Raw genomic sequence first — 8,969 nt, 5'->3', positions numbered from 1 at the left:
AACAATATCTGAGTATAACATACTTGTTTTCAAGTAGGTTCTGAGCCCTTAGGTGGAACCGACTTGAAGACAGAGTCTGGGGTAAATGCATAGCACATTAGCATAGCTTAAGACAAACATTTCCATAAGAAAAATGCACTGGTTATCTCTAGGTTTGAGAATAGGTAACTTCAGGTGAAACCAGGTGTCATTATGGCAACACAGTGTTTTAAGAGAAACCTTTTAAATTTGTATAGAGAAGAAAAAAATATCTAGTTTGTTTCCTCCTGCCGCTTAAGAGAGAGAAAAATGTCTGACACTTGCAGGCTATTTCCTCTGTTTGGAGACCTCTAGCCTTCCTGCCCGTTACCCTCTCAGCTTCAGATTGTGAGTCCCCTGGGGCTATTACAAAGGGGCAGTTCTTAGCCATCTACCACCCGTGGGTAGTAGCACAGGCCACTTATTGAAACACAGTCTCAGCCTTTCTATGAAAGAGGCCTATTTGCTCATCCTGGAGCTTTGGCCTGAGGGGCAGGCTTCTGGTTTGGCACACATTTAGAGGCTGCCAAGTCTTCAGGGACTGGGGCTGCTGGGTGCTATCTTGGTGCTTTCCCTGGGTCTCACTCCTGGGCTTTCTTGGTGGTTCAGACAATAAAGAATCTGCCTGCAATGCAGGACACCTGGGTTTGATCCCTGGGTCAGGAAGAAAACCTGGAGAAGGGAATGGTTACTCCAGTATTCTTGGCTGGAGAATTCCATGGACAGAGGAGCCTGGTAGGTTACAGTCCTTGGGGGTTACAAAGAGTTGGATACGACTGAGAGACTTTTTTTTTTTTTTCCCAATTTTTGAGTCTCACTCCATACTGCTGATATCTCCCAGAGAGGAGCTTGCACTGTCATCTGGAGTTCCACTTTAGTGGCTGCAGCCCAGCGGACACTTCTAGATGGCCTGGTTCTGGTGGTGAGCGGGGCATACGCTCATGGATACCACAAGACTGTAACCAATAGGGAAAGAGCTCTTCAACAGCTAACACCCACAGGACTCAGCACGGAGGCAGCAGACTGGGGGAGGAGCCCCGAGGCCTGTTAGCCTTTCTGCACAGCTGTGGCCTGAGGGCCAGGCTTCTAATGAAACACACATCTAAGGGCTGACTGTAAATCCATGCAGAGACCTCAAAGGGCAAGTCCTATGTCACAGTCTTCCTCCTCTGCTGAGTCCCAGCAGCTGGTACATGTATCTGGTGCGCAGTTGTGTGTGTGTGGTGGTGGTGGGGGGTGTAATTCCCTGGAAGATGCCCCTTGATTGCCTGGATCGGGTGGCCAGTAAAGCCTGTGTTCATGAACTCAGGGGGATGGTAGCAAAGAAAGAAAGTTTCAAACTGGCCATCACCCCATTGCTCGGCCCACAAGGAGAACACAGAAATGCCCGACTCCTGTTGCAAATTAATTCATCAAGAAGGATAACTGTTGAGGAGTGGCCAAGGTGGTGGAGTCAGAGGACTTGAGCTCATCTCCTCCCACAGGCACACCAAAATGACAGCTATTTACCGAGAAACTATTGATATGAAAAACCAGAAAATGGGCAGAAAGGGCATAAAGGATCTTCTACAACTAAAAATATAAAGAAGGAACCTCAACAAGACAGGTAGGTGGGGTAGAGTCATGATACAGTCATGTCCGACTCTTTGCAACCCCATGGACTGTAACCCACCTGGCTCCTCTGTCTATGGAATTCTCCAAGCAAGAATCCTGGAATAGGTTGCCATCCCCTTCTCCAGGGATATTCCCCACCAAACCCAGGTCTCCTGCATTGCAGGCAATTTCTTTACCATATGAGCCACCAGGGTGACCCACAAATGGGAGGATAATTACAACTTTAGAGATTCTTCCCAAGTGGCAAGGAGCCCAAGTGCCTCATTGGGCTCCCCAGCCTGGGGATCTTGCACCTGGAAGAAGAGACCTCAAGTGTTTGGCTTTTAAGGCCAGCAGGGCTCATTTAGGGCAATCCATAGGGCTGTGGGAAATAGACAATCTACTCCTAAAGAGCACACATCAAATCTCACAGCTCCGGGACCTAGTACAGAAGCAGGTATTTGAAATGAACCTGGGTCAGATGACCATAGGGCTTCCCAGGTGGCGCAGTGGTAGAGAATCCACCACTTCTCCTGCCAATGCAGGAGAAGCAAGAGACACAGTTTTGATCCCTGGGTCAGGAAGATCCCCTAAAGGAGGCAATGTCAACCCATTCCAGTATTCTTGTCTGGAAAATCCCATGCTCAGAGGAGCCCGGGGGGCTACAGTCCGTGGGGTTGCTAAGAGTTGGACGGGACTGAGCACACACACGCTTACACACACAGATCACCTGCTGATCTCAGGAAGCCTCCCAGAGAGGCAGGAAGCAACTGGAACTCATCCTGGGGACTCAGACACTAGCAACAGTCATTTTGGGGGTGCTTTTTCTACCACGTGGATACTGGCGCTGGCAAGTGCCATTTTGGAATCCTCTCCCTAGCTTATTAGCATTGGGATCCACCCACAACCCTCACCAGCCTGCTGGCACCAGTACTAGGATGCCTCCAGCCAAGCAACTAGCCAGGTGGAAATATAGCCCTGCCCATCAGCAGACATGCTGCTTAAGAACCCCTGAGCCCACAGCTGCCCCAGGCCTGGCCCTTTAAAACAAACTGGTTTGCTTATTGGAACAAGAGGGATTTTAGGGTCAGGAAGAGTCATTTTCATTTTCATTTTCATTTGGCATCATTGACGCATGAATGTGAGCAAACTCTGGGAGACAGTGAAGGTCAGGGAAGCCTGGAGTACTGCAGTCCATGGACCTGCAAAGAGTCAGAAATGACTTAGTCACTTAAAGAGTCATTTTAGAGTTCAGTTACTTAAACCATAGAGCTTCAATTTCCATAATTGAAGGATGGAATATTACAGTCTATCTTGTACAGTTATTGTGAGAATGAGAGATAATACACACAAAACTCCAATAAGATTATTTAATGTACAGTAGAAACACACAAGAGGATTTTCTACAGAAGAGTCAAGATAGAAATGTGAGAGATGTGGTATATGACGTTGCCAGCCAGGCACACTTGCACTTAAAGTACGCTAGGTCCTTCCACAGAAGTGTTCCTGTGAAAGCATTTCCTGCTTTTCTTTAGACTGTTGCTCTGGAGCACTATTTACAGAAAATTCAACAAGTGGATTTTGATCTATTCCACCCATCTTTACAGCGGAAGAATACTTTGCTCCCATTATCTTTGTATATTCAGCCATGGAGAAAAAGATACTGAAATAATTTCATGGCACTGATAGCAGCAGCAAGGAAGTGTCCTTAGTTTAGGGTTCTTGTTTACACACAACAGGAACTACTTAAGGAGAAAATTAATTTATCGGGGGAGTGTGTAGGTCACAGAACGGATGAGAAGTTGCTGTGGGACCAGGGGGCCAGGATTCTGCCCCCGGCCCGGCCCTTGTCGGCAGCAGTGCAGACCTTCCCGGGGAGCGGAGCCCGTCCCAGCTGCACTGAGGCTGCAGGCCGTGCTTCTGCCGCCAGAGGGCAGGGGAATGGCAGCTCCCCTCTCTCTCTCACCGTTGCAGAGGTACTGGGAAGGGGCTGAAGTTTGTATGCTGAGCAGCCAGACCCAGGCATCCAGTACAGCTGGGAAACGCGTTTATTTAGGGATCACGAAGAGTGAAGTGAACATCAGTATTTGAGGCCTTTATATCGCTAACATTTATTCTTTCCCACCCTATGAAAATTTGTCTATGATGGTAAAATAACTTATTTCGGGTGGCAGGCTGTCAAGGGCTCCAGTCCTAATGTGATTTTAGGTCTGGCTGACTTGAAGGGTTTTACTTTTTTGTTTACCTTTTTGCTTCACTCTCTGTCATCGAGCATTATCATCATGAACAAAACTCTTAACAAAATGTATGTTAATGTAAATTAAATGAACAAAATTGTGTTTAAAAATTGATTAAGGGGATACTCCATTTTTAAAAACTAGTGAACTAGTTGAGCTTCCCAGTTAAAAAGCTTTGTGCCATGTACTTTGACCAATGTTCTCATCTGATCTTCAAAACTGTGAAACAGGAAACATTTTGGGATTAAAAGTTTTAATTATAAAATACATACTAATTGCAAAAAGCAGAATTATTTGCATCACTCATGGTTGGCAGATCTGGATTCTGAATGAGTCTCTAGCTCCCAGCACTGGAATTCCACCCTGGTTTCCTTTTCCTGTGTTTTTAGTGGTCTTGTTTCCTGCCCACTCCACCTCCGTTGTACCGTTTCTCTGTCCCATCTCAAGTCTTTGGTTTCAGCTATGAATAAGTGCCTTGGAGAAGGCAATGGCACCCCAATCCAGTACTCTTGCCTGGAAAATCCCATGGACGGAGGAGCCTGGTGGGCTGCAGTCCATGGAGTTGCTAAAAGTCGGACACAACTGAGCAACTGCACTTTTCACTTTCATACATTGGAGAAGGAAATGGCAACCCACTCCAGTGTTCTTGCCTGGAGAATCCCAGAGACCGGGTAGCCTTGTGGGCTGCCGTCTCTGGGGTCGCACAGAGTCGGACATGACTGAAGTGACTTAGCAGCAGCAGCAGAAACACAAAAAATGTTTATCATTCTTTTATTTCAAAGCAAAAATGGCAAAATGATTTTTAACGACTGATTGTGGATTCCTGGTGCACTATCATGAGAACAGTATTAATTTGTGATTTGACTCAAGATCCGTGACCCAGGGTCAATGAGAAATCTCTGCCATGGGCACAGTGAGAGAAGCTACAATCTGAGTCGCATTTAACTGCACTCTTCCAGTTAGAACTCCTATTTGAAAGGAGGGAATGGTAAATAGAGTAAAAGTAAGTACAGTTCCATGAGCTCTCCTGAATCTATGAATCAATCACTGAATAAGTTCAAAGAATTGACAACTGTTCAGCTACAAAAAAAAATTATTTTACAAAAATCTGGAATAGTGTCTACTACTGCTGCTGCTAAGTCGCTTCAGTCGTGTCCGACTCTGTGTGACCCCATAGACGGCAGTCCACTAGGCTTCTTTGTCCTTGGGATTCTCCAGGCAAGAATACTGGAGTGGGTTGCCATTTCCTTCTCCAATGCATGAAAGTGAAAAGTGAAAGTGAAGTCGCTCATTCGTGTCCGACCCTTAGCGACCCCATGAACTGCAGCCTACCAGGCTCCTCCGTCCATGGGATTCTCCAGGCAAGAGTGCTGGAGTGGGGTGCCATTGCCTTCTCCGATAGTGTCTACTACCCACAGGCATAGTCAGAAGGCAACTAGCTATGGAGAGGAGATGAAAATCTTAAGGAAATAGGGGGTTATTGCAAAAAAGAGAGAAATCAGTGTCAAAGTACTAGAGATGAATATTTACTGACAGTTTTATAACTGGTTCCCACTGTACTACCTGGGACATGTTTAAAGTAGAAAAGTATTTGCAAAATACCAGTTTTTGGATCAACAGGACAGCAAATATCAAAGTAGACAGCTGACACCAGAAGCCTAATTGCCATACCTTTGCTTTTCCTTCAGAATATATTTATTGTAAATACTCTCTATTCTTTTTGCCTGGCATTCATAAGGGAGAAGCATAAACAATAGCTCACCCAAATCATTACAATTACACCATCAGTTATATCACAAAAGGCAATTAAGTTAAATGCAATTGCTATTATTATTATTTTTGGCTATGCTGGATCTTCTTTGCAGCTCCTAGGCTCTTCATTGCTGCCCCCAGAGTTTCTCTGGGTGTGGCAAACGAGGGCTACTCTTTAGTTGTGGTACACAGGCGTCTTGTTCTGGTGGGTTTTCTTGTTATAAAGCATGGGCTCTTGGGCACCCAGGCTTCAGTAGTTGCAACACACATGCCTAGCTGCCCCATGGCATGTGGAATTTTAGTTCCTGGACTAGAGATCAAACCCATATTCCCTGAATTGGCAGGCAGATTCTTAACCACTGGACCAACAGGGAAGTCCCACTTTTTTTTTTTTTTTTTTTAACTACACCTTTATTTTATTCTGTGGCTTTGCCTTGCAGCTTGCGGGATCTTAGCTCCCCAACCAAGGATCCAACCCATGTCCTCTGTAATGGAAGCTGGAATCTTAATCACTGGACCTCCAGGGAAGTCTCTGCAATTATGTTTTATTACAAATATTACAATAAAGAATAGATCTATCAAAAAAATGTAATGAGTTATTAATACCATTCTAAATAAATTGACAAAATTTAAAAAAAACTGTTTTATTCCTAGTATGGTAAATATTGCTTGATAAAACCTACATAAACAAAATTATCCTTAGGGTACTACCATATCATCCAGCAATCCCACTCCTGGATTTATGGAGAAAACCATAATAGAAAAGGTATATGCACCCCATGTAGCACCCCACATAGTTCATTGCATCTCTATTTACAATAGCCAGGACATGGAAACAACCTGAATGTCTAGGAATGGTGGGATGGATAAAGATGTACTGGAAATTCCCTGGTTGTCCAGTGGTTAGGGCTCTGAACTTCCACTTTAGGGATCACAGGTTTGAACAAGCTGCTACTGATGACCAAAAAAAGAAGAAAAAAAAATGGTGTGGTATGTATATACAATGAAAATTATTCAGCCATAAAAAGAATGAAATAATGCCACCTGCTTTAACATGGATGGATCTCGAGATGATCATACCAAGTGAAGTAAGTCAGAGATAAAGACAAATATTATGTGATATCACTCAAAGGTGGAATCTAATTTTTTAAAATGTTACAAAGGAACTTATTTACAAAACAGAAACAGACTTACAGATATCAAAAAGAAAGTCATGGTTACCAAAGGGGAAACAGGGAGGAGGGGTAAATCAGGAGCTTGGAAAGATAACCAACTAGGACCTACTGTGTAGCACAGGAAACTCTACTCAATATTCTGTGATAACCTATATGAGAAAAGAATCTAAAAAAGAATAAAGATATGTGTATGTATATTGGAATCCCTCTACTGTACACCTGAAAATCAAGTATATTTCAATGAAAAATTAAAAAAAAAAAAATCCTTAGGGTTCTCACTAATTCTTGGAGAAGGAAATGGAAACCCACTCTAGTATTCTTGCCTGGAAAATCCCATGGACAGAAGATCCTGGAAGGCAGGCTACAGTCCACGGGGCTACAAAGAGTCGGACACGACTGAGTGACTAACACTTTCTCACTAATTCCAAGACTATATAGATAATACTGAACCAAAAAGTTTTGAGAATGATGAGTCAGTTCCTGGGGCAGGACTCAGGGTGACAGTGTGACAAAGAATGTTTCAGACAGGAGGAGAGGGCTCAGGGCAAAGTCCCAGGCCCCCCTGGTGTGGGTGTCAGGTCTCAGGCTTCCAGGGCGGTAGAGGAAGCTTCCGATAGAGGAAGCTCAGTGCTACGGTGTCCCGTCTTCCAGGAGTTTCATTTGTTCCTCTCACAACCTGTGTCAGATCCTCCTGCTAGAGTATTCACCACTTTGCCCCAGGTCTTAACTCCCTGTCATATTTCTGGGGCTGTCAATTCGAGTCACCAAAAGTGTTAGTCGCTCAGTCGCGTCTGACTCTTTGGGAGCCTGTGGACTGTGACTCGCCAGTCTCCTCTGTCCATGGAATTCTCCAGACAAGAGTATTTCTCCAGGGGAATGAATCTTCCCCTCCCAGGTATCAAACCTGGGCCTCCTGCGTTGAAGGCGGATTCTTTACCGACTGAGCCACCCGGGAAGCCCAAGGTCACCGAGGGTCCTGATTAAAATTCCGCACCAACCAGGACTGATTGTCCCCAGACCCCCAGGATCCCTATTACGGCGCCCCAACCTTTCCAGTTGCTGCCCTGTGGAGGGGGATGGTCAGCAGACCTGGGAAGCGAGTGCGGGCACAGGAGAGAAAGGAAACTTGGAGGGGAAAAGCTAAGGGACCACTGAGCCAGAGCTGAGGACCCCTGGGAAAGCCTCTTCTTGACCTCCCCCAAATCCCCGCTCAGACCCTCCGCCTACCTGGACCGCGCCCCTCCCTCGTGCCCCGGCCCCTCCTCGCACCCACCCCTGAAGCTCCGGCCTCGCCCTGGTCCGCTGTCCCTTTCCCGTCTCCAGACCCCGTCATTCTCTCCTCCACTCCGGGGGTCCCTTGGACCTCGGCCGGTCGCGGGCAGCCCTGGTACTTCATCAGATGCCTGAACACCCGCGCGGCTCCTACAGCCGGCAGAGGTTGTCTCCAAGCTGCAGGTCAAGATCCCCGTCCCCGCGGGACGGACCCCGGGCGTCTCCCCTAGGTTTCGTTTTCAGTAGGGAGTTCAGTCACGGCCAAGACACCGCCCAGGGGGCGAGGCTGGAGTCGGGGCGGGGCTAGGAGGGCGGGGGCTATGTGGCCTTGGCGGGCCACTGGGGCGTGGCCAAGGCCTCAGAGCCTGCAAGGGATTGGTGGAGGCGGTTTGACAGACGCCTCCTCCGTGGGGGACAGAGAATGCTTTGCCTGTGACGGCGACGTTCCCTGGCCCCGAAAGAGTGCGCCGTCTGGGGTTGCGTAGGGCAGGGTGGCTCGTGCCGCCTGCGCGAGCGAGACGCAGCCGGTGAGGCGAAGCGCCACAGGAGCTATTTGGAGGGGCCATCCTGCGTGGACTGGTACCCAAGACAGCTGGAGAAACCTACTGGAAGGAGACGCTGAAGCGGATCTCCCCGACCTCCCTCTGGGCTGACGCTAGCTTCCCAACTGGAGGGAAAAGTGAAATCAGCGTCAGAATACAGCCCCCTTCCGCTCTGTCTAGACATTTATCTTCTGTACCAGAAAGTGACTGGCCCAAGGGGCCCTCCTTTCTTTCTTTTTTCTATTTTTGTTTTTCTTTTTTCTCATACATTAAAGTGAGAGTCTCTCAGTCGTGTTCGACTCTCTGTGATCCTATAGTGGAATTCTTCAGGCCAGAGTACTGGAATGGGTAGCCTTTCCCTCCTCCAGGGGATCTTCCCA

At 47.0% G+C, this 8,969-nt stretch overlaps 1 long non-coding RNA gene across 1 annotated transcript; it reads right to left on the bottom strand.

Annotated features, from left to right (window-relative positions):
* Nucleotides 1–2,708: 2,708 nt before the first annotated feature.
* Nucleotides 2,709–8,266, bottom strand: LOC138990960 (uncharacterized). Its single transcript, XR_011466989.1, has 2 exons — nucleotides 8,049–8,266; nucleotides 2,709–2,813 (listed from the first exon to the last, which is right to left on the bottom strand). It is a non-coding gene; the product is annotated as an uncharacterized lncRNA (long non-coding RNA).
* Between the last annotated feature and the right edge of the window lie 703 nt (nucleotides 8,267–8,969).

The sequence above is a fragment of the Bos mutus genome, chromosome 15 (genome assembly GCF_027580195.1).
Source record: "Bos mutus isolate GX-2022 chromosome 15, NWIPB_WYAK_1.1, whole genome shotgun sequence".
Classification (NCBI taxonomy): Eukaryota; Metazoa; Chordata; class Mammalia; order Artiodactyla; family Bovidae; genus Bos; species Bos mutus.
Note: the sequence above shows the minus strand (reverse complement) of the source record. Positions and strands in the feature narration are given on the sequence as shown.